A 25,240-nucleotide genomic window follows, 5' to 3' on the forward strand; every position below is an offset into this window, starting at 1 on the left:
GCGAGAGACAAAGATATCACAGAGCGGCTGCAATCCATTCAGAAGGGGGAGGGTGCACTGCCAGACATGTCAGACTGCCAATGACATGGGTAGAAAGAGGGACAGGAATGGCAACTCAACGTTCCTGGTTACAGGGCTTTCAGATGAGATAGAGAGAGGGTTTAAAATGAGGCATCGTGACATTATTGGTTAAAGAAACAATTATAGCTGTGAGTATGCATGCCATGTTAGACGAATCTTCAACTGATGCTATATGGATTGCAATAAGGAATAAAATAGGGACAATCACATTGCAACGAGTGTACTATCAACCCGCAAACAGTCCGAGGGTGATAGGAGAGCACATTTGCAGGATCATTTAACACAAGTGCAAAAACAATAGGGCAGTAATAGTGGGGGATTTCATTTAGCCCAATATTAGCTGGGATACAATCAGTGTAAAAGGTACAGGCGGCCCAGAATTCCTAAACTGTATTCAGGAGAAGGTTTTTAGCCAGTTAGCCAGCCTAACAAGAGTGTGGGGGATCAGTTCTGGATTGAGTGTCAGTGAATGAAGCTGGGAAGGTGGAAGGGATATCAGTGGGAGAGCATTGTTGTGGTCGTGATGATAATTCAGTTAGATTTAGCATAGTTATGAATAAGGACAAAGATAAAACTGGAGTAAAGGTTCTAAATTTGGGGAAGGCCAATTTTACTGTGTTGAGAAGTGATTTAGCCAAAGTGGACTGGAAACAGCTACTTAAGCTACAGTGGGAGGCATTCAAGAGGGAGAAACAAGGGGTTCAGAGTAAACATGTTCCCACAAAGAAAATGGAAGAACTGCCAAATTTAAAAGCCCCTGGATGACGAGGGGCAGAAAGGGGAAGATAAGGCAAAAAGGGAAGCTTAGATCAGATATCCAGAGCTCAATACTGCAGAAAGCCGAGAAGAGGATAGAAAGTGTAGGGGTGACATCACAAACACAATTAGGAAAGAAAAGAGAGAGCATGAAAATATACTGGTGAGTAGAATTAAAGAAAACACAAAGATATTTTTTCAGTTGATAAAGAGCAAGAAGATAAGTAAGGAAAGAGTAGGGCGGAGGATGGGGGTAAGGTACTTAATGAATCATTTGCCTCTATCTTCACAAAAGAGGGGGACCATGCAAATGTTGAAGATAAGGAGGAAGAGAGTGAAATATTGGATGGGATAAACATAGTGAACACCAATGCCTCTAATGCTTCATTGCAGAATGTGCAGGCTCTCTCCCTGGGACGTGGATCTGCCATGAGTACAGCTGCTTCTGTCCTCTGGCTCCTTGTCCTTGTCCTGCTCCTTGCTGAGGCAGCTGCACAGCCAGCAATGCTGAGAATGAGCTTCTGCAGCATCAATCAGCCTCCCCTTTAAGAACTAGAACCAGCCGGTGAAAATGATGACTTGCAATTAAACTGCACGTGATATTGGTCCACCTTTTGAGTGTAATGCCAATGAGCTTGGTCTTAAAGACTTGAATTAGCGCTCCAATCATTTCTTTGAGTGGTCAGAATGAATTTTGCGTACAATCTAAAGCATTAGCACCTGGCGCTAATTCTCCAACTTTTCAAATGATACCGGCCATTCCTGGGTATAAATAATTTCTCACCCATTGTCTTTGTTCCCACCACAAAATCCGTTCCCTAGCCACCAATTCCATCCCTCTCCCTTGCAACTGACTGAGCTGAACTTTGGTGGCATAGTTGACACGTGATGAGCTTCTGAACACATGCCATCACGAAGACTGCCAATTGGCACCTCTGTAACATCGCCCATCTCCGCCCCTGCCTCAACACATCCCCAGCTGAAACCCCCATCCATGCCTTTGTTAACTCTAGACTTGACTATTCCAATGCTCTCCTGGCCGGCTTCCCACATTCTACTCTACGTAAACCTTAGGCCATATAAATCACTACTGCCTGTATTCTAATTCTCTCAAAGTGCTGTTCACCCACCGCCCCTGTACTCGCTGACCTACATTGGATACTTGTTAAGCATTGCCTGGATTTTAAAATTCACACCCTGATATTCAGATCCCTCCATAGCTTTGGCCCTCCCTATCTCTATAATATCCTCTAGCCCTACAATCCTTGCAGATAGCTGCGCTCCTCCAATTCTGGCCTCTTGTGCACCTCCCATTATAAGGGCTCCACTATTGGTTGCCGTGCCTTAAGATGCTGAAGCCCTAAGCTCTGGAAATCCCGCCCTGTACCTCTCCGCCTGGCTCCGACTCTTTCCTCCTTTCAGACTCTCGTTAAAACCTACCTCATTGACTAAGTATTTGGCCATTGGCCCTAATATCTCCTTATGTGGCTCAGTGTCAAATGTTGTTTGATAACGCTCTTGTGAAGCGCCTTGTGGTGTTTTACTGCTTTAAATGTGCTGTATAAAGGTATGTTTTTGTTGTTGTTGTATTTATGATAAAAGTATAAGAAATAGGAGCAGGAGAATGCTATTCAACCGATCGAGCCTGCTCTGCCACTCAAAAAGATCATGGCTGATCTTCTACCTCAATTCCACCTTCCCGCACAATTCCCGTAATGTCTTGTGATAGAGACAGTGCCTGGGGTTGCCCTGAATTTCTGAAATACTTGGTACCCTTTTATAAACTGAGACACTCTCATAAACCCCTGTTAACACTGATACAGTCCAAGGACTCCCTGACTGTCTACTGTCCTCGGCATCCCTTTATACGCTGACTCACTGTCTCTGAGAGCCTAAATAGTGACCTCATTTGGGGATGTCCTAAATGAATAGTGTCCTTGACACCCTTTTAAACATTGACCCAATCTCACAAAATCCTTTGATGCTGACACAGTCTCGGTACTACCTGAATGATACAATACTTGGTGCCCTTTTTACATATTGACCAATGCAAATAATGAAAGTATTGGTGACCGCATTTTGTACATTCCAAATACCACTGCCCTATCATGTTTGCCTGCTGATTTATTCCAGTTGCCCAGCCCTCATAAAGTTAAAGGACTTCCTGGCCATTTGTTTGGAGCACTGTTAGAATCATAAGAACATAAGATAAGGACAATAGGAATAGCAGCAGAAGTAGGCCTTACAGCCCCTTGAGCCTGCTCCACTGGTCTATAAGATCATGGCTGAAGTTGGACCTTAACTCCACCTTCCCGCACTATCTATTTTTAGGCTGGATAGCTCTTGGTCGGCCGGCACGGACACGATGGGCCGAAATAGCCTCCTTACATGCTGTAAATTTCTATGAATCTATGATCTCCATATCCCTTGATTCCCCTCGAGTCCAAAAATTTAGCAATCTCAGCCTTGAATATACTCAACGACTGAGCATCCATAGACCTCTCGGGAGAAAATTGCAAAGTTTTACATCCCTCTGACTGAAGAAATTCCTGTTCCTCTCAGTCTTAAAGGGCCTGCCCCTTATCCTGAGACTATGCCTCCTAATTCTAGACTCTCCAGCCAGGGAAAAAATCTCTCAGCATCTACACTGTCAATCCCCCTCAGAATCTGAAGTGTTTCAATGAGATCAGCTCACATTGTTCTCAAGCTCAGAGAGTATAGTCCCAATCTACTCAATCTCTCCTCACAGGACAACGCACTCATCCCAGGAAATAATCTTCTGATTCTCATCAATCTGATGATACAAAGCTTGCTGGGAATGTAAGTTGTGAGGAGGATGCAAAGAGACTACCAGGGGATGTAGACAGACTAAGTGAACAGGCAAGACATGGCAGAAGGAATATAAAGTGGAGAAATGTGAAGTTATCCACTTTGGTAGGAAAAATAGAAAAGCAGAGTATGTTTTAAATGGTAAGATTGGGAAATGTTGGTGCTTCGAGGGATATGGCTGTCCTTGTACAATAATCACTGAAAGTTAATATACAGGGACAGCAAGTAATTAAGAAAGCACATGGTATGTTGGCCTTGATTACAAGAGGATTTGAGTTTAAGAGTAAAGACGTCTTACTACAATTATACAGGGCCCTGGTGAGAAGGCACCAGGGGTATTGTGTACAGTTTTGTTCTCTTTACTGAAGGAAGGATATACTTGCCATTGAGGAAGTGCAACAAAGGTTCACCAGGCTGATTCCTGGAATGTGGAGATTGTCCTATGAGGAGAGATTGAGTAGACTGGGCTTATATGCTCTAGAGTTTGAATGAATGAGAGGGGATCTCATTGGAACATACACAATTCTGACAGGGCTTGACAGGGTATATGCAGGGAGAAGATGTTTCCTCTGGCTGAGGAGTCTAGAACCAGGGGTCACTGTCTCAGAATAAGGGGTTGGCCATTTAGGACTGAGATGAGGAGAAACTTCTTCACTCAGAGGTTGGTGAATCTCTGGAATTCTCTACCCAGAGGGCTGTGGAGGCTCAGTCTTTGAGTATATTCAGGACAGGATGGTGACAATTTTTTAGGACAGCCGAATTTGAGAAGGACACTCTATGATCCCTCATGGTTGACAGAGTCGAAGGCCTTTGTGAAGTCAAAGAAGGCCATGTACAGAGGTTGATGCTGCTCCCTGCATCTCACTTGAAATTGATGTGTGGTGAAGACCATGTCTGTTGTGTCCCTTAGTGGGCAGAATCCACATTGTGACTCTGGAAGGAGCTCTTCAGCCATTGGGAGGAGACGATTGAGGAGGATTCTTGCGATAATCTTTGCAGTGGCAGACAGCAGGGTAACTATTCTGTAATTACCGCAATCGGATTTGTCCCCTTTCTTGAAGATGATTACGATCATGGCGTCTCTGAGATCCCCAGGCATGCTCTCCTCCTTCCAGATAAGAGAGATGAGGTCATGGATTTGCGTCAAGAGTACTTCTCCGCCATGCTTTAGTACTTCGGCGAGGATTCCATCTGCTCCTGAGGCCTTGTTGTTCTTCAGTTGTCGGATGGCCTTTTCATCCTCATGCCGGGCTGGGATTGTGCTGAGGTGGTGGTGGGCAGCTTGCTGTGGGATGGAGTCAAGGACACTCACGTCAAAGACAGATCCTTGGTTGAGGAGATCCTCGAAGTGCTCCTTCCAGCAGGCACTGACTGCATCTCTGACCTTGATGAGCACTCCTCCATTCTTAGCTCTCAGCACAGTAGGACCTCAGTGCTTGGGCCATAGGTGGTCTTGATGTGCTAAAAAATCCATGCACGTCGTGGTTGTCGAGTAGTTGCTGGATCTCCTGCACTTTTTCCACCCACCATCTGTTCTTTAGGTCACGAGTTTGTTGTTGGACTTCGGCCTTCAGTTGTCTATAGATCTGCTTTCTTTCTCTCGAGTTGTGGTGTTGTTTCCAATTCAAGAATGCCTTGCATTTACAGTTTATTAGCTCCTGGATCTCCTGGTCCTCCTCATCGAACCAGACTTGATGTTTCCTGGTAGAGTAACCAAGAGTTTCTTCACAGCTGCTAATTATTGTGCGCTTGAGGTCAGACCAGACTGCCTAGGAAGAAGGATATTCAAGGCGGAGATCGAAAGATTTTTGGATATTAAGGCAATCAAGGGATACGGGGACAGTGCAGGAAAGTGGAGTTGATGTAGAAAGTGTGCCCTGATCTCATTGAATAGTGGAGCAGGCACAAGGGGCCGAATAGCCTACTCCTGCTCCAATTCTTTGGTTCTTATGTTCTTATGAACCATTGTTGCAGCTCCTGCACAGCGAGCTTCTGGGTCCAATGGCAATGGTGCCTCAGAGCCAGGGTGCCCCAGAGCGAGGGTGCCCCAGAGTGAGGGTGCCCCAGAGCCAGGATTTTTTTTTTTTTTAAATCCAATTTCGTTCCAGATCAACTCTAACGCCAAAGATCACTTTGCGCCAATGTGTTTGATCTTAGGCCAAAAGGCCGAGAGGCGAAGTTGCACCGTTCCTGGAAATATTGCAATACCAGGTCGGTGCATGGAGTGGGCGGGGCATGCCCCTGATCCAGCTCCCTGTCCAAAAATCAATTCAATATCATGTCCCCATAGGGCATATTAAACTGATAAGAACAGATTTTTTTTTTTTTCGTTGCCAATCTTTCCAATTCTTTGTCAACTCACAAACGCCAGAGGTCACCTTGCACACATCAAGGATCACTCTGCGCCAATGCTCTTAGCCAAAAGGCCTCGAGCCACTGCACCGTTCCTGGAAGTACTGCAATACCAGGTTCGTGCCATGGAGGTGGATGGGTCAGGCCCCCCACACACCTCCGTGGAGGTGGATGGGTCAAACCACCCCACCTACCTCCTGTTTCAAAAAAGCATAGGAGAATCACCTTCCTGATCCAGGGAGAACCACGTTGGGGTCATGGTTACTCCCCTGTCAGGTCAGTTACGCATGATCTTAGCCAAAAGGCCGAGAAGCGTGCCCCAGAGCCAGGATGCCCCAGAGCCAGGGTGACCAAGAGCGAGGGTGCCCCAGAGCCAGGGTGCCCAAGTGCGAGGGTGCCCCAGAGTGAGGGTGCCCCAGAGTGAGGGTGCCCCAGAGTCAGGATTATCCAGAGCCAGGGTGCCCTAGTGCGAGAGTGCCCCAGAGTGAGGGTGCCCCAGAGCCAGGATTATCCAGAGCCAGGGTGCCCCAGAGCCAGGGTGCCCTAGTGCGAGAGTGCCCCAGAGTGAGGGTGCCCCAGAGCCAGGGTGCCCCAGAGCCAGGGTGCCCCAGAGCCAGGGTGCCCTTGCTAGGGGTTTGGATGAGTCAGCCTCCAGCACTGCGCGTGTCTCCCAGCACACCTTGCAGCCCATCCTTGGCAGCTTGCAAAGCATGGTGGGCTCGCAGAGAGAGGGTAGGGACCCAGAACTCACGCCACATGTCACGGGGGAGGGAGCAGCAGCTATTGCAGCACAGGCCGGTGCAACGCAATCGCTTACTGCTGTAATGGGCTCAGTGCTTGGTGGCATAAAGACTGGGTCTGCTCTCGTGCACGCTCAGTCCGCTCTCATGCATGCTCGGTCTGATCTTGTGCACGCTCGGTCTGCCCTCGTGCACGCTTGGGCTGCTCCCGTACACACTCAGTCTGTTCCCGTGCACGCTCAGTCTGTTCCCGTGCACGCTCGGTCTGCTCCCGTGCATACACGCTCTGTTCCCGTGCACGCTCAGATCGATGCCATGCAAGCGCTGACTGTTGCCATCATTTCTGGGTTCCCCGCAGTTCAACGGAGAGGTCACGGTGCCGAAGCAGGCCAGCAATCTGTGCTCGATGAGATTGGTCCGGATGCTGAGGCGCTGAGGGGGAGTGGCAGTGGGTCGGTAGAAATGGAAGGTGTTGCCCTCTCTCAGGATATCAGCATTCCGTCTCCCACCACTGCCACTTCACCATTGCAGTTGGCGCTGTCTGCACCCCAGCCGTCCGAGACTGCTGCTGCCCAGGCTGAGGTGGTGCAGTCTGCAGCCGGGCCTTCCAGGCCCAGAACTGGTCCAGGGCATCCTGCTAGGCCATGTACAGTCTCTGTATGGCATACTGAGCAGCGGGGGGCGGGGGGGGTTGCATACCATTATTTTCCCCGGGAGGGGGGAGGGGAAACATAGGGACATACCATTATTGTCCCCGGGTCGGGGAACATATCATTATTATCCCCAGGCTGGGGCGAGACGTACCGTTATTGTCCCCAAGGGGCGGGGGGACGGGAGGGAACATACCATTATTGTCCCTGGGGTGTAGGGGGAGATGGGAACATAAACTTTATTGTTCCTGGCGAGAGGGGTGGGAACATACCTTTATTGTCCCTGGGGGGGAAGAGGGAGAGGTGAGGGATGTTATGTATGCAACCCGAGGTAACCTGTATCACACCGGCACCAGAGGGCGTACCTGTTGGAGTCCCAAGGGCTCCCAGCATCCCTTGGGAGCACTGTATATAAGCAGGCCTCCCATACTGTACCAGCACTTGGAGTTTGAATAAAGGAGCTAAGGTCACACTCATGTCTACAATACTCACTTACATTACTTTATCATGAGCTTAACACCTGGTGACGAGATAATGAACAATCATGCGAAAATGCAGAGAACTGTTGGTACCCTGGAGAAATTCTCAGAAGGGGACGATTGGGAGATCTTCGGGGAGTGAATCGACCAATACTTCATGGCCAACAAACTGGAAGGGGATGAGAACGCTGCCAAACGAAGGGCGATCCTCCTCACCGTCTGTGGGGCAACAACCTATGGCCTCATGAAGAATCTTTTAACTCCGGTGAAACCAACAACCAAATCATATGAAGAACTGTGTACGCTGGTCCGGGAGCACCTAAATCCGAAGGAAAGCGTTCTGATGGCAAGGTATTGATTTTACACGTGTCAACGGTTTGAAGGCCAGGAAGTGGCGAGCTACGTCGCCGAACTAAGGCGCCTTGCAGGACATAGAGCAACGCCATAACGATAGCCCAGGCATTTATGACCACCCGCAAAAACACCAAAACAAATTTCATGGTACAAAGAGGTTTCGGCAAGTACTGTACACAAATTTATGTCATTTTCAGGTAGGAATGCATATGGCAGAACGTACACGCCTGCAGCTGCATGACCTCAGATGACCCAGAGTCTGCCATCAAATGTTAATGCGAGGCAGTTAACACCTTGTTTGCGCTGCGGAGGTGATCATCGAGTCCATCAATGCCGCTTCAAACACTGTGTGCAAAGTCTATGGAACAATGGGATACCTCCAGCGAATGTGCAGACAAGCTGCAAACCCTGCAAACCACCACGTTGCAGAGGAGGATCGATCCATGGCAGATCAGGCTGAACTAGAGACTCGAATTGAGGAGGCAGAAGTGTCTGGGGTACACACATTCACCAGGAAATGTCCACCGAGCATGCGAAAAGTTGAACTGGATGGAATTCCAGTATCCATGGAACTGGACATGGGTGTGAGTCAGTCCATCATGAGCAAAAAGGCCTTCGACAGGCTGTGGTGCAACAAGGCACACAGGTCCAAGCTTAGCCCCATTCATACCAAGCTAAGAATTTACACTAAAAAGCTGATCCCTGTTATTGGCAGCGCAGCAGTAACAGTCTTCGATGATGGAGCAGTGCACAAACTCCCACTGTGGATTGTACCAGGAGATGGCCCCACACTGTTCGGCAGAAGCTGGCTGGGAAAAATCCTTTGGAACTGGGACGACATCCGAGCGCTTTCGTCCGTCGCCGACGCCTCATGTGCCCAGGTTCTGAGCAAGTTCCCGTTGTTGTTTTGAGCAAGGCATTGGAAGTTTCTTGGGGGCGAAGGTGCAGATCCACTTGGTTCCCGGTACACGACCCATCCACCACAAGGCACGTGCCACACATGCTGCGAGAGAAAGTGGAAATTGAGCTGGACAGGCTGCAGCGAGAAGGCATCATCGCGCCGGTGGAGTTCAACGAGTGGGCCAGTCCAATTGTTCCGGTTCTCAAAGGCGATGGCACGGTCAGAATTTGTGGGGACTATAAAGTAACAATTAATTGTTTTTCGCTGCAGGACCAGTACCCGCTACGCAAGGCAGACGACCTATTTGCGACCCTGGCTGGAGGAAAGACGTTCACCAAGTTGGACCTGAACTTGGCCTACAGGAGCTGGCGGAATCTTTGAAAGGCCTCACCTGCATCAACATGCACAAAGGTCTGTTCATCTACAACAGATGCCCGTTTGGGAATCGATTGGCCGCGGCAATTTTTCAAAGGAACACGGAGAGCCTGCTAAAGTCGGTTCCGCGCACCATGGTTTTCCAGGACGACATACTGGTCACAGGTCGGAATACCATCGAACTCTTGAAGAACGTGGAAGAGTTTCTAAGTCGGCTAGATCGCGCGGGACTCAGGTTGAAATGCTTGAAGAGTATTTTCCTGGTGCCAGTGGTCAAGTTATTGGGGAGAAACATAGAAACATAGAAACATAGAAAATAGGTGCAGGAGTAGGCCATTCGGCCTCTCGAGCCCGCACCACCATTCAATGAATTCATGGCTGAACATGCAACTTCAGTACCCCATTCCTGCGTTCTCGCCATACTCCTTGATCCCTCTAGTAGTAAGGACTACATCTAAGAATCGCGGCAGACGGCATCAGACGGAGGCCATCAATAATGCGCTGAGTACGCAGAATGTGACGGAGCAGCGGACGTTCCTGGGACTCCTCAACTATTTGGGTAATTTCCTCCTACCCAGGTTAAGCACCTTGCTATATGTGCTGCTACGCAAGGGAGATGACTGGGTATGGGGGAAATCACAAGAGGCTGCATTTGAGAAAGCCAGAAATCTGTTATAGAAACATAGAAACATAGAAAATAGGTGCAGGTGTAGGCCATTCAGGCTTTCAAGCCTGCACCGCCATTCAATGAGTTCATGGCTGAACATGCAACTTCAATACCCCCTTCCTGCTTTTTCGCCATACCCCTTGATCCCCCGAATAGTAAGGACTTCATCTAACTCCCTTTTGAATATATTTTGTGAATTGGCCTCAAATACTTTCTGTGGTAGAGAATTCCACAGCTTCACCAGTCTCTGGGTGAAGAAGTTTCTCCTCATCTCGGTCCTAAATGGCTTACCCCTTATCCTCAGACTGTGACCCCTGATTCTGGACTTCCCCAACATTGGGAACATTCTTCCTGCATCTAACCTGTCTAAACCCGTCAGAATTTTAAACGTTTCTATGAGGTCCCCTCTCATTCTTCTGAACTCCAGTGAATACAAGCCCAGTTGATCCAGTCTTTCTTGATAGGTCAGTCCCACCATCCCAGGAATCAGTCTGTTGAATCTTCGCTGCACTCCCTCAATAGCAAGAATGTCCTTCCTCAAGTTAGGAGACCAAAACTGTACATAATACTCCAGGTGTGGCCTCACCAAGGCCCTGTACAACTGTAGCAACACCTCCCTGCCCCTGTGCTCAAATCCCCTCGCTATGAAGGCCAACATGCCATTTGCTTTCTGAACCGCCTGCTGTACCTGCATGTCAAACTTCAATGACTGATGTACCATGACACCCAGGTCTCGTTGCACCTTCCCTTTTCCTAATCTGTCACCATTCAGATAATACTCTGTCTCTCTGTATTTACCACCAAAGTGGATAACCTCACATTTATCCACATTATACTTCATCTGCCATGCATTTGCCCACTCACCTAACCTATCCAAGTCACTCTGCAGCCTAATAGCATCCTCCTCGCAGCTCACACTGCCACCCAACTTAGTGTCATCCGCAAATTTGGAGATACTACATTTAATCCCCTCATCTAAATCATTAATGTACAATGTAAACAGCTGGGGCCCCAGCACAGAACCTTGCGGTACCCCACTTGTCACTGCCTGCCATTCTGAAAAGTCCCCATTTGCTCCTACTCTTTGCTTCCTGACTGACAACCAGTTCTCAATCCACGTCAGCACACTACCTCCAATCCCATGTGCTTTAACTTTGCACATTAATCTCTTGTGTGGGACCTTGTCGAAAGCCTTCTGAAAGTCCAAATATACCACATCAACTGGTTCTCCTTTGTCTACTTTACTGGAAACATGCTCAAAAAATTCCAGAAGATTTGTCAAGCATGATTTCCCTTTTACAAATCCATGCTGACTTGGACCTATCATGTCACTATTTTCCAAATGTGCTGCTATGACATCCTTAATAATTGATTCCATCATTTTACCGACTACTGAGGTCAGGCTGACCGGTCTATAATTCCCTGTTTTCTCTCTCCCTCCTTTTTTAAAAAGTGGGGTTACATTGGCTACCCTCCACTCGATAGGAACTGATCCAGAGTCAATGGAATGTTGGAAAATGACTGTCAATGCATCCGCTATTTCGAAGGCCACCTCCTTAAGTACTCTGGGATGCAGTCCATCAGGCCCTGAGGATTTATCGGCCTTCAATCCCATCAATTTCCCCAACACAATTTCCCGACTAATAAAGATTTCCCTCTGTTCCTTCTCCTTACTAGACCCTCTGACCCCTTTTATATCCAGAAGGTTGTTTGTGTCCTCCTTAGTGAATACCGAACCAAAGTACTTGTTCAATTGGTCTGCCATTTCTTTGTTCCCCGTTTTGACTTCCCCTGATTCTGACTGCAGGGGACCTATGTTTGTCTTTACTAACCTTTTTCTCTTTACAGACCAACAGAAACTTTTGCAATCCGCCTTAATGTTCCCTGAAAGCTTCTTCTCGTATTCCATTTTCCCTGCCCTAATCAAACCCTTTGTCCTCCTCTGCTGAGTTCTAAATTTCTCCCACTCCCCGGGTTCGCTGCTATTTCTGGCCAATTTGTATGCCACTTCCTTGGCTTTAATACTATCCCTGATTTCCCGAGATAGCCACGGTTGAGCCACCTTCCCTTTTATATTTTTACGCCAGACAGGGATGTATAATTGTTGTAATTCATCCATGCGGTCTCTAAATGTCTGCCATTGCCCATCCACAGTCAACCCCTTAACTATCATTCGCCAATCTATCCTAGCCAATTCACGCCTCATACCTTCAAAGTTCCCCTTCTTTAAGTTCTGGACCATGGTCTCTGAATTAACTGTTTCATTCTGCATCCTAATGCAGAATTCCACCATATTATGGTCACTCTTCCCCAAGGGGCCTCGCACAATGAGATTGCTAATTAATCCTCTCTCATTACACAACACAGTCTAAGATGGCCTCCCTCCTAGTTGGTTCCTCAACATATTTTTCTAGAAAACCATCCCTTATGCACTCCAGGAAATCCTCCTCCACCGTAATGCTTCCAGTTTGGCTAGCCCAATCTATGTGCATATTAAAGTCACCCATTATAACTGCTACACCTTTATTGCACGCACCCCTAATTTCATGTTTGATGCCCTCCCCAACATCACTACTACTGTTTGGAGGTCTGTACACAACTCCCATTAACGTTTTTTGCCCTTTGGTGTTCTGCAGCTCTACCCATATAGATTCCACATCATCCAAGCTAATGTCTTTCCTAACTATTGCATTAATCTCCTCTTTAATCAGCAATGATACCTCACCTCCTTTATCTTTTATTCTATCCTTCCTGAATGTTGAATACCCCTGGATGTTGAGTTCCCAGCCCTGATCATCCTGGAGCCATGTCTCCATAATCCCAATCACATCATATTTGTTAACGTCTATTTGCACAGTTAATTCATCCACCTTATTGCGGATACTCCTTGCATTAAGACACAAAACCTTCAGGCTTGTTTTTTTAACACACTTTGTCCTTTTAGAATTTTGCTGTACAGTGTCCATTTTTGTTCTTTGCCTTAGGTTTCTCTGCCCTCCACTTTTCCTCATCTCCTTTCTGTCTTTTGCTTTTGCCTCCTTTTTGTCTCCCTCTGTCTCCCTGCATTGGTTCCCATCCCCCTGCCATATTAGTTTAACTCCTCCCCAACAGCATCAGCAAACACTCCCCCTCGGACATTGGTTCTGGTCCTGCCCAGGTGCAGACCGTTCGGTTTGTACTGGTCCCACCTCCCCCAGAACCGGTTCCAATGCCCCAGAAATTTGAATTTGAGCTGCACCACTGCTCAAGCCATGTATTCATCTGCGCTATCCTGCGATTCCTACTCTGACTAGCACGTGGCATTGGTAGCAATCTCGAGATTACTACTTTTGAGGTCCTATTTTTTAATTTAGCTCCTAGCTCCTTAAATTCGTTTCGTAGGACCTCATCAGATTTTTTTACCTATGTCATTGGTAACAATGTGCACCACGACAACTGGCTGTTCTCCCTCCCATTTCAGAATGTCCTGCACCCGCTCCGAGACATCCTTGACCCTTGCACCAGGGAGGCAACATACCATCCTGGAGTCTCGGTTGCGGCCGCAGAAACGCCTATCTATTCCCCTCACCATTGAATCCCCTATCACTATCGCACTCCCACTCTTTTTCCTGCCATCCTGTGCAGCAGAGCCAGCCACGGTGCCATGAACTTGGCTGCTGCTGCCCTCCCCTGATGAGTCATCCCCCCCAACAGTACTCAAAGTGGTATATCTGTTTTGCAGGGGGATGACTACAGGGGACCCCTGCACTACCTTCCTTGCACTACTCTTCCTGCTGGTCTTCCATTCCCTATCTGTCTGTGGACCCTTCTCCTGCGGTAAGACCAACTAACTACACGTGATACTCACGTCATTCTCAGCATCGTGGATGCTCCAGAGTGAATCCACCCTCAGCTCCAATTCCGCAACGCGGACCGTCAGGAGAACGAGGCGGATACACTTCCCGCACACGTCGTCGCCAGGGACACCGGAAGTGTCCCTGAGTTCCCACATGGTACAGGAAGAGCATAACACCCGACCGAGCTCTCCTGCCATGACTTAACCCTTTGATACACTTAAATTGGCAACAGCAATGTTGAAAGTTACTGACTAATATAAAAAGAAAAGGAAAAACTACTCACCAATCACCAGCCAATCACTTACCCCCTAGGCTGTGACGTCACCTTTCTGTTTCTTTCTACTTCTTTTTTGCCTTCTCCTTGTAGCTGCACAAGTACGCCTCACCAACAAACTCCCGACGCCTCTCACGGCCTTTTATAGGCCTCCGACCCCGGACTCACGCCACACCAACGAACTCCCGACGCCTCTCGCGGCCTTTTATAGGCCTCCGACCCCGGACTCACGCCTCACCAACGAACTCCCGACGCCTCTCGCGGCCTTTTTCGGCCTCCGACCCCGGACTCACGCCTCACCCTATTACGAATTCATCCACCTTATTACGAATACTCTTTGCATTAAGACACAAAGCCTTCAGGTTTGTATTTTTAATATCCTTTGTCCTTTTAGAATTATGATGTAGTGTGGCCCTTTTTGTTTCTTGCCTTTGTTTACTCGGTTATGTTCCAACAAATTGCTTTTTCTGTATAACCTCTGTAAACGTTTAGTGCTAGCTTGCGATTCATCTTTGTACGGGGTCGGGTGTGTGTTACAACAAGTAAACGAATCGGGTAAAATGCAACCAGTCCCCTATGCGTTCAGGAGTTTGTCTAAGGCCGAAAGCATGATTGAAAAAGAAACTCTGGCATGCGATTACCGGGTGGAAAAAATGCACCAGTATCTGTTTGGTCTCAAGTTTGAGTTAAAAACTGACCATAAGCCAATCATATCGCTATTCTAAGAGAGCAAAGGGATTAATACCAATGCCTCTGATGGCAATCAAAGATGGGCGCTCACGCTGTCTGCATATAACTATGTAATCTGCCACAGACCAGGCACAGAGAACTGCGCTGATGCTCTCAGTCAGCTACCATTGCCCACCACCGGGGTGGAAATGGCACAGCCTGCAGAATTGCCCTTGGTGATGGATGCATTTGAAAGTGAAATGTCACCCGTTACGGCCCGCCAGATCAGGACCTGGACCAGCCAGGATCCTTTACTGTCCCTTGTAAAAAAACTGTGTGCTCCATGGGAGCTGGTCCAGTGTCCCATCGGAGATGCATGAAGAGATCAAGCTATTCTAGTGGCGCAAAGATGACATGTCCATACAGGTGGACTGTCTTTTGTGGGGCAATCACATGGTTTTGCCGAAGAAAGGCAGAGAAACATTCTTAGGCGACCTACATATTACCCATCCAGGAATAGTAATGATGAAAGCTATAGCCAGATCCCATCTGTGGTGGCCCGGCATCGACTCTGATTTGGCGTCATGTGTGCGCCAATGCAACACTTGCTCTCAACTGAGCAATGCACCTAGAGAGTCACCGCTAAGTTTGTGGTCATGGCTCTCCAAACCGTGGTCTCGGATCCACGTTGACTTTGCGGGCCCATTTCTAGGCAAAATGTTTTGGTTGTTGTGAATGTTTATTCAAAATGGATTGAGTGTGTAATAATGTCTGTAAGCATGTCCACTGCCACCATCGAAAGCCTATGAGCCATGTTCACCATGCACGGCCTGCCTGATGTCCTTGTCAGCGACAATGGGCCATGCTTCACCAGTGCTGAATTCAAGGAATTCATGACCCGCAATGGAATCAAGCACGTCACATCTGCCCCGTGTCTGATCTGTCCATATAATCCCTATCGTCCAGAACTTGTAGTAGGAGGTGGGTTATCGGTACGCCCAAGAAAACAAGCACCCCCTCAGTACTGCCCCTCCGACAGCGCAGCGCTCCCTCAGTACTGACCCTCCGACAGTGCAACACTCCCTCAGTACTGCACTCTGACAGAGCAACGCTCCCTCAGAACTGACCCTCCGACAGTGCAACACTTCCTCAGTTCTGCCCTCTGACAGTGCAGCACTCCCTCAGTATTGCCCTCTGATAGTGCAGCACTCCCTCAGAACTGACCCTCTGACAGTGCAACACTCCCTTAGTACTGTCCTCTGACAGTGCAGCACTCCCTCAGTACTGCCCATCCAACAGTACAGCATTCCCTCAGTACTGCCCCTCCGACAGTGCAGCACTCCCTCAGTACTGCCCATCTGACAGTGCGGCACTCCCTCAGGATTGCCCCTCTGACAGTGCAGAACTCCCTCAGTACTGCCCCTCTGACAGTGCAGCACTCCCTCAGTACTGCCCCTCTGGCCGTGCGGCACACCTTCAGGACTGCACCTCTGACAGTGCAGCACTCCCTCAGTACTGCCCCTCTGACAGTCAGGCACTCCCTCAGGATTGCCCCTCTGACAGTGCAGCACTCCCTCAGTACTGCCCCCTGACAGTGCAGCATTCCCTCAGTACTGCCGCTCTGACAGTGCAGCACGCCCTCAGTACTGCCCCTCTGACAGTGCAGCACTTCCTCAGGACTGCCCCTCTGACATTGCAGCACTCCCTCAGTACTGGCCCTCTGACAGTGCAGCACTCCCTCAGTACTGCCCCTCTGACAGTGCAGCACTCCCTCAGTACTGCCCCTCTGACAGTGCAGCACTCCCTCAGGACTGCATAGTAGTGTATGTCTTTATTTTCCACTCAGGTCCCTGGAGTGGGGCTTGAACCCACGATACAACATTGCATCACTGGATGCTGCACAGTCTGAGCTGTGAGTCATATCCCGACCTCAGTTGGAACAGCTAACTCAGAACAAACAACAACAGCAACTTTTATACAGCACCTTTAACACAGTAAAACTCCCCAAGCGCTTCACAGGAGCGTTATAGAATAAAGATTGACAGCGAGCCACGTAAGGAGACATTGAAATTTGCAGCTCAGCCAAATTGTGAGGGAAATTGTCAGTGCTGTCTTCATACCAAAATGGGGCGATGTTGGTTCTGAAAAGACCAAATTTTTGACAATTTCTGTGTCACTCAATTGATTGGTTTGTAAAACCCGTTTGTACCAAACCTCCAGTCAGGTTTGCAGAATCCTTTCCAGTTCCCCACATGTCATTTGATGGTGGATCTCAGTGTGTATCTCCTCGTCCGCTCGTGAGGCGGTGTCTCAGACCGATTGGAGGGTCAGCAGCCACTCCGCACTACAGCGTGCATCGGCAGGCCATTCCACTGTGGAAGGCCTCACCGCGGAGCTCGGTGCACGGGGTATATCCACACAGAGACGGTTTGCCGCCAGGTACAGCAGCAACAACCTGCATTGCTATAGCAACTGGAACATTAGAGCAACATCCCGAGGCAGCTGACAGAGGCATAATCTGGTCAAAGTGGTGCTGAGCCAAAGGGGGAGGGGCTAGGAAGGTGATCAAAACCCTCAGTCACAGATTGTGTTTGAAGGGAGGTCTTAAAAGAGGAGAGAGGTGGAGTGGCAGAGAGGTTTAGGGAGAAGGGAGTTAGGGCCCAGGCAGCTGAAGGCACGACCCCCAATGGAGGGGGAAGGGAAGGGGAGGATGGATAAGAAGCCTGAGCCAGATACAGCGGCCCCTGAACACAACAACAACTTGCATTTATATACAGGAAGGAGTGTGAAATATTAGATGAAATTCATCGTGAGAGAGGAAGGATTAAGGGGCTTAGCAGCTTTGAAAATGGGTAAATCCCGAGGCCCAGATGAAAAGTATCCCAGGCTGTTAAGAGAAACAAAAGAGGAAGTAGCGGAGGCTCTGGCCCTTATTTTCTAATCCTCTCTGACTACAGGTGTGGTGCCAGAGGACCGGTGGCCTGCTAATGTTGTAAATTTGTGTTATGTGTATATATATCGGAGGATGATGAAGAATTAGGGGTGCGCTTTGCCCCATTTAAAAAAAGACGAGTTGTAGTCAAATCAGAAGAGACTGCGGATGAGGGCGGAACCAAAAAAACAAAGAGAAGGGTGTATGCAGAATACTTAGTTCATGCTCCGGCAGACTCAGAGAAAATTGATAAATGGTCCAAGGAATTGCCCAATCCAAAGAAAGGGGGAGTAAAAACGTGGGACCAATTGGACCGCTTAAGAAATATATATCAACTTCATCCCTGGGACGGAGTGCAAACTTTGACCATAATGGTGCCAAAAACACAGGGAAGAAAATTGCACGACAAGGTAGATGAAGCTTTGGGGCAGAATGAGCAAGAATTAGACGCAGGATGGGAAGCGATTAAACACTGGCTGCAAGCCTTCAGTCCAGCTAAGACAGATTGGGGAAAAATTGCAGCCTGCCAACAGAAAGGAACAGAGGAGGTCCTGATGTATGACGAGCGGTTTAGATGCACGTGGCTCGAGCATTCGGGTAAGAATAATACGGATGAGGAAATGGATGAACAAGTGTTTGGACCCCTGAAAGCAGCTTTCGTGGCAGGTCTAAAGCCAGAACTGTCCAAAATGCTTAAGGTAGTGTTACCGGACTGGGAAGGTAGAGGAACTACCTTTGCAGCATTGGTGGATCGATGTAACCAATTAGATTGGGATATGGGAGCTAAAGTCCGAGCTGTACAGGCTATGGGATGGAAATCCCAGGATTCCGATAAACAGTCATTAGGAAAATTACCCGGAAAATGTCATTATTGTGGGAAAGAAGGTCACTGGGCCAAGACGTGCAGGGCAAAACAGCAAGGTCGTGGCTGGGGAAGAGGATGCAGCCAGGGATACAATTCAGCCAACAAACCAGGCTTGTCACAAGCTAACGACCTCATAGAAGCATTTAAGTGACTGACAATACAACAACAGAAGGAGTTACTTGGGATAGCAAAAAACGATTAGTGCCCACCCTGGCCCCCCTCCTCGCACTAATACAACAAAGGGGAGATGGGCTATATATAACTGTGAGGGTGGGCGATAAGGATGTGGACTGTCTTTTAGACACAGGGGCGGAATTAACATGCTTACCCCTACAAAATGGAAACTTTTTGCCGTTGGATGGTAGGGCACGTACAGCCTATGGAGTTGGGGGCCATAAAATGGAAATTAAAAGGACAACACCGGTACTTATAGGGCTGGGTCTACATGAACTAACCACGCCGGTCTGGATAGGCCCAGTAGATCAACCCCTTTTGGGAATGGACGTTCTAATCCAAATAGATTCATCGTTGCATTTCGAGGATGGTTGGGTGACATGGTCAATTAAAACTTTGAAGAAAGAAGAATTGAAGGAACACCCGATATGGGCTAAAGATAAGAACGATTGTGGTCTACTCCAGATGGAGCCTGTGTCATTTACCGGGACCAAGCCTCCATGCACTAACAGTGTCCCAACAGTCCAACTGCCATCGCGGGAATCTTACCGGTTATTCAGCAATTGGAGAAACAAGGAGTGCTTATTAAAACGCATAGCTCCTCCAATAGCCCCGTGTGGCTGGTACAGAAATCTAATGAGACTTGGCGTTTGACTGTCGATTATAGGAAAGCTAACCAGTGTATTGATCAAAAAGCTCCTTTGGTCGCAGATCCCTCCACCATTTTTAATGCCCTCAAACCGGAACATAAATATTTCTCGGTTATAGATATGGCCAACGGATTTTGGTCGGTGCCTCTGGCACCGGAGGTTCGACAGTGGTTTGCTTTCACGGTCCAAGGACAATAGTATACTTGGACCCGGTTACCGCAGGGTTTCCACAACAGCCCTACGGTATTCCACATGGCTTTACAAAGCCATTTGCGAGAATTACCTCCCCTGTTATCCACAGTCATCCAATATGTAGATGATATCCTGCTAGCTTCAAACACGGAAGAACAACATGAACAAGATTTACGAGCTTTGCTGGACCACCTTCGGCTGAAAGGACATAAAGCCAGCATCGACAAAGCACAAATATCCCAAGAAGAGGTTGTATACCTGGGACAAAAGATTTCACAAGGAAAGAGAGAACTTACCCAGAATAGAACTGCAGCCATTCGGGCTGCTAAAAAACCCACCACTATTCAGGAACTAAGGTCTTTTTTGGGATTGTGTAACTTTAACAGAAATTGGATTGATTCCTTCACACAGTTTGCTCAGCCACTGAATGATATTTTAAAGGGGAAACGTGCCTCTAAAGAAGCCATCACCCTCACTAAGGAACAGCAAGAGGCCTTCCTGAGTTTGAAAAAGGTTTTGTGTTCAGCACCGGCTCTGGGAATCCCCGATAGTGGTAAGCCATTTACCCTGTTTGTTCATGAGAAAGAAGGATATACGACAGCTATACTGACACAAGAACATGGGGATCGGCAAAGACTTATTGGCTATTATTCGGCAAAACTGGATGCGGTAGCCCTCAGATGGGGAAGTTGCCTAAGGGCCATGGAAGCTACATATCGAGCGGTAATGAACACTGCGGGTCTAGTCCTCGACCAAAAGCTGATTGTCAAGTGTCCCCACAATGTACATGCTTTGCTGTCTATGAATAGAATATCTCAGTTGACAGCAGCAAGATGGACCCGCTGGACAGCAGTTTTGGAAGCTCCAAATCTCCATATCGTCCGGGCCAGCCCGGTTCATCCCGCAACTATGCTCCCGATGTCAGAATCGAGGGAGCAAGAGCGGGGAGAATGTGAAGAGCATGACTGCGTGGAGATTTTAAAAGAAACAGAAGAAGCAGCCTTAGCAGCAGAGGAGTCTCTGCACAACCCAGACCTCATCCTGTTTACAGATGGTTCCTCCTTTGTTGACAATGGTACCAGAAAAGCAGGATGGGCAGTTACAACCTTATATGAGGTAGTGGCAAAAGGATGTTTACCCTCAGGAACGTCAGCACAACAGGCCGAGTTACTGGCCCTGTCAGAAGCATGTCTAATAGCAGAAGGACAGACAGCTAATGTCTACACAGATTCGCGTTATGCTTTTGGAGTCGCTCACGACTTTGGTATGTTATGGCGGAAAAGAGGATTCCTCACTGCTGCTGGTAAACCTATCCGAAATGGAAAAGAAGTCCGAGACTTACTGGAGGCCATATAATTACCTCAGGAAGTGTCCATCCTGAAGTGTAAGGCCCATACCAAGGAAAATACCACAGAAGCTCAGGGAAATGCCCGAGCCGACCAGGCAGCTAAAGATGCCGCCTCACAGGGCGTTCCCCCAGAAGAACCAACACAGATGTGCAGATTGAAAGCACTCAGGACTCTGACACGAGACCTTCAAACAATGCAAGGCGAGTGCTCCCGAGAGGAAAAATGGACATGGATTGAGGCAGGAATTAAGCTATGTGAAGATGGTGTCTGGAGACAAAGAGTTACCGACAAGCCAGTTGCGCCACAAGCGCTTATGCCTTTTTTAGCCCAACAGATCCACTCGTGGGGACACTTGGCCTCACAACAGATGACGGCACGGCTCCAGAAAAGCTGGTGGGGTCAGGAATTTAAAAAACATGCCCAGCTGGTAACAGACCGCTGTGTGGTCTGCCGGAAAAATAATTCTGGACCCATCACGATAATGCGCCAACTGAGGCTCCCTGCCCCTGTCGGACCATTCCAGCATCTGCAGGTTGATTATATATCTCTTCCTTCATGCCAAGGATACACTAACATTCTTGTCATGGTCGACAGATTCTCTAGATGGGTAGAAGCTGTCCCAACTCAAAGAACCACAGCCAATCACACTGCAAAGGTCTTGTGTAAGGATTACATTCCCCGATGGGGAGTCCCGAGTAGCATTGACTCAGATCAGTGAACACACTTCACAGGTGCTGTCTGCCAAGAAGTCTGTAGGTTACTGAACATTACGTGGGATTTACACTGTCCTTATCATCCACAATCATCAGGTCAAGTAGAGCGAATGATTCGAACTCTGAAACAACGGCTTGCCAAATATCACCAAGAAGGAACACCATGGCCCCAGGCACTACCAATAGTGCTATGTAGCATTAGGGCAACCCCGAACAGAACTACAGGTCTAAGCCCATTTGAAATTATAACAGGAAGACCCATGTCGCTGCCAGGAACTATCGATTTATGGAAAGCTGATGTTCACTTAATGAGTGACACTTTGTTATCATACTGTCAGAACTTAACCAATGCTATTAGTTCTGTTTCCCGACAGGTATCGGCAGCTTGGGGTAATCCACCCAAAGGAGGACATGACATCATCCCGGGAGTCTGGGTGTATGTGAAAAAGTTGCATAAAGAACCTTTGGGTGCCAAGTGGGAGGGACCTTATCAAGTGTTATTGACCACCCAGGCAGCTGTTAAAGTCCAAGGAAAGAAAGCCTGGATCCACGCTTCACACGTTAAACGAGCACCCGTAACTGAAGCTGAAATAAGGACAATTACTTTTCGCGAAAATGTATAAATTTACTGTAGTATTGATTGTAGGTATTCTAGGCATAGGCCTACTTCTTACTAGCCGACCCTCTGCACGAAAGGGAAATAGTAGGGTAGCAATGGAATTACATGTAAATACCTTTTACTTTTATATTTTTTGTTTATGTTGATTAAATGTTGTTGCGACCAGGCGGCTGTAGCTGCTGTCCCACAGGTGAGATACCTTGCAGATCCCAGCAAACCATCTGTACGTGGCACAGGGGTATGTTATGCTTAAGGAAAGGTGGTTTACTGGTTGAATTAAGATATTGATTTGGATTAAATTGGAATAAGGTTAATTAACCTACTAAAACCAGACTTCTATTGTGGCCACGATGGAACTCGGGTTGGTGTAAATTTGTGTGGAAGCTACTAGTCCGGACATGTGGCGAAACACATCAACAAATTTTAGATGGAAACTCTATTAACATGTATGAAATTATTTTGTAGAATATTTAACCAGTGATACCTGATGTTTTATGATTCAGTTTGTGAAAGAATCAAATGGGGGATTGATAGAGAATTCAAACAGGCTGCATTTAGACAGGCTGTGAAAAAACACAGGCCACATTGCATTAAGTCATCAATCAACTTGACATTTTCGGACCTTGGGTAGCGAGCCAATTAAAACGTTAAAAGACTTTCAATTGAGCCAATAAGGTCAAAGAAGGCGAGTTCTTTTCTGTAAATTGATCCAGGTATAAATACAGCCATTTTGACCATGTGGTTTCAGTAAGACAAAGAAACTGGCAATCAGCCAGCAGCTTGTTACTCTCTGCCAAGATCAAAAAGTTAAAACTACCATCGGAGTTCGTATTTCATTGGAAATTAAGAGATCTAACAAACACATTGAATAAATTGTCCAATTACAGTCTGTGGGGAAAAGAATACAGCTTAAACTCTAAATGGGGTAAAGAGGAGAATGCAGATACATTTACACAAGTTATCCCAGCCTCCCTCCCCCAATTCCCCGAACTAACTAAGTTATAGCTCTGTGGGTTCAGGGGCCATGCTCACCAATCCCCTTTTTGACAGTTGCCAGTGAATCGCGGTTTCGGGGTTCGCTGCACTTGGCCTTCGAGGCGAGCCGCACCCCGGTCGGAGGAGAGGACTTCGGACTATGTAGTCTTCGGTTGGGGTGCGTCCGTTGATGCGGTAAGTTGCGTTTTGGATGTATGGGGTAAGTACCCACTTTCTTTGGTTAGGAATAGTTTAGTTAGTCCCTTTTGGTAATTTCTCACCCGTTGGTCGTTCCAAAGTAGATTGTAGAGTGGAAATAAATGTCGATTCTTCGGTTTTTGCTGAGTTGGTTTTGGTTAGTCGTTTCGCTGGTTGTGGTGGCCCGGGTTGTCAATTTGGTTGCTGACAACCTTCCATTTCGTGGGCCTCGTGCTCAGTCGGTCCTTGATGATTTCTTGTCGTTTCCTTCACTACTCCATTTCTTCACTCCCCACCTCCGGCTGCTTGTGTCTGTCTGTGTTTGAGTCTGTGTCCTGCTGTTCGAGTCTGTGTCCTGCTTTCTGTGTTCTGTTCCTTGGTAAAACTGGGAATAGATATAACCCAAAAAAAAGGCTCCGGTATCTCCCATCAAATCTAGCTCAGTTCTTTGTTTCGATTTTTCAGCCAGCTAACTGAAACTTGATTAAGTGGTTTTAATCTGGCGTTAATAGGCTTTTCAAAGTTGGTGAGCTCTCCATTGTGCTAGTCTGGCCTGAGCCAGATATTTTATGCCTGTTGCAAAGGTGTTGGAATATGTATGTGACATTTGGGTCCTCTGGGTGCGGTGATAAATGTTTCTTCCATCATTGATTGTTTAAATGCTAATGTTTTCAAGGGGCAAGTTTCGAGGGTATACAGTTCCCAGACAATTTGATTAGTTCCAATGTCCAAACTGGCCCTTTAGATATTGACCCCACCCCTTTTCTTGCAGACCCAACATACACCTTTTAAAAATCCCAAATTCGATTCAAATTCGTAGTTTCTTCCACGTGCACTTTAGGATTTCAAACTTTCTGGTAGTTTGTTCCAACTTAAATTCCCTTTCCTATGAGTCCAAACACTGGGGGGGGGGGGTCTCCATGAATGCACCCCCTTTTATCCCCTGCAGGCCTCGTCTGCCCCTTTAAAATTCATTTGTGTCCCAAAGTTTTCCTTCCATTTTAAAAGTCCAGAAAGGGATTCTTCTCCTCTGCAGGGGAAAGATACCTGGAATCTTTGCAAGATATTGGTAAATTCTGCAGTACAATGGTTGGGAACAATGGCCAGGCCAGCCCAGGCCAGGCAAGGATGAAACATAACACAACTGTAACTGTCACCAATATAAGTTCACGCAAAACGTTCATTTATTAGCTGCTGATGCAAGAGGTTTGCAGGTGCGTAACTTCCACGTGGCTTTTCCAGTGTTGTGGGGGGCGGCGTGGGGGCATGGGTTCATTGCCAGGCTGATTGTCCTCCCCGAGGTCGTCGTCCTCCTCCTCCTCCTCGTCCTCCTCCTCCTCGTCCTTGTCTTCAGCCTCTCCTCTCTCCTAAGGTGGACCGGCGGTCACATCTGGCAATTGTTGTCCTCCTCTTATAGCTAGGTTATGCAACATGCAGCACACCACAATAAACTCAGTGACCTGCTCAGGGTGGTATTGTAGGTTGCCAACTGAATGGTCCAGGCATCTGAAGCACTGCTTAAGCACCCCAATTGTCTTTTAGATGATATTGCGTGATTACCTGTCGCAATATGGCTTTCCTTGAAGCACTTCTCGGCTTCTCTCTGGGAA

General features: G+C 47.7%; 2 pseudogenes; both read right to left on the reverse strand.

Annotated features, from left to right (window-relative positions):
• Positions 1–5,840: 5,840 nt before the first annotated feature.
• LOC139269937 (U2 spliceosomal RNA) lies at positions 5,841–6,008 on the reverse strand (annotated as a pseudogene).
• Positions 6,009–6,097: 89 nt separating this feature from the next.
• LOC139270014 (U2 spliceosomal RNA) lies at positions 6,098–6,335 on the reverse strand (annotated as a pseudogene).
• Between the last annotated feature and the right edge of the window lie 18,905 nt (positions 6,336–25,240).

The sequence above is a fragment of the Pristiophorus japonicus genome, chromosome 8 (genome assembly GCF_044704955.1).
Source record: "Pristiophorus japonicus isolate sPriJap1 chromosome 8, sPriJap1.hap1, whole genome shotgun sequence".
In the NCBI taxonomy this organism is placed as follows: Eukaryota; Metazoa; Chordata; class Chondrichthyes; family Pristiophoridae; genus Pristiophorus; species Pristiophorus japonicus.